Consider the following 1,336-nt stretch of genomic DNA (forward strand, 5'->3'; position numbering starts at 1 on the left):
TGCACATCTCTAGTAAGGGGTAAATTTAATAAAGCTTCTAAAACAGAGAATTGGTGATGTTGCCCACAGCAACCAATCGGATGCTGTCTATCATTTTCTAAAAGGCAATAGAGAAATGATAGACAGCATGTGATTGGTTGCTATGGGCAACATCACAGATTCTCTGTTTTAGAAGCTTTAGTAAATTTACCCCTAAGAAAGCACAGATCAGCAGAAAGGTAGATTACAGTAATGCTCAGTGCTGTGGTAGATACAGTTTAACACCGGAAAATACAGACTCGTGCACTTGGGCCTTACAAATAGAAAGAAAATATATATATCTGTATGTTTCCCATCACTACCGCAGCTGGCAACTCCCACAGAGAGCCTCATTCTGAATTGCGCCCCATCCACATGCAATGCCAATGGCTATGTAGTTGGAAGATTATTTGCAACCGCGAACATTTCTGGAAACCCCTTTATGAGGCAATAGATACACAGAGTGCATGCAAAAATGGCGGTACAGTTTGCGTATTACGGGAGTGTCCCGGGTGTGTCAATGCAAGTGCCTGCGTTCCCAGATACACAGCCGCTGGCATAGGTGGCCAAGGTCAGACAGAGAAACTGCACCTGCTGTGGGGTTGGTGCCAGGTTCGATGGTGCGACTGATGATGGCGTATAAGAACTCACCAATCAACAACACACGGACACTGAAAGTGGGCATCTCTGTCCTTGCACACTCGGTCACACAGATGTACGCAAGGGGAGGAGTTCGTAGCTGCATTTGTATAAACCAATAGACGTTACTGTGTAAGATGCCGAAGATTCCTTAGTACCAGACATCTTGCAGGTATAACATACATAAATACAATAAACATAGTAACAGATACAGATAATAGGAGATGCACAAAAACATTTCATCGTAATGAATAGTTATAAGCTGGCAGCCATCGCTAATACAGTAGCTGGTGTGAATCCGGAGTTGGACTGGCCCACAGGTGTACGGGGATATCCCAGCTGGACACCACCCCCTTCTCTAGGGGTCAGTAATCTGGTGGAGCAGGATCATGGTTTGTTTCTATGGAAACTACAACAAGATGAGCCATCCTGCCAATCAAAGTGGGTGGTCCTGACACACCTCTGCCCACTCCTTTATAAGGAGGCCCTGTCTTTTACATGTCCTCTCTAATGCAGTAACGTGCGGTGAGGTCAGTGGCTGGGGAGGCACGGACTGATAAATGATGCTGAGGCGCCATTTTTTAAATTGGCACCAAAGCTAAAATCAAAATGCTTTATGGCCGGCTGGATCCTCTCAGATCCAGACCTGCCGCTGTTGCCCGCACCTCCCCGCATCTCC

Source organism: Pseudophryne corroboree, chromosome 3, assembly GCF_028390025.1.
Source record: "Pseudophryne corroboree isolate aPseCor3 chromosome 3, aPseCor3.hap2, whole genome shotgun sequence".
Taxonomy (NCBI): Eukaryota; Metazoa; Chordata; class Amphibia; order Anura; family Myobatrachidae; genus Pseudophryne; species Pseudophryne corroboree.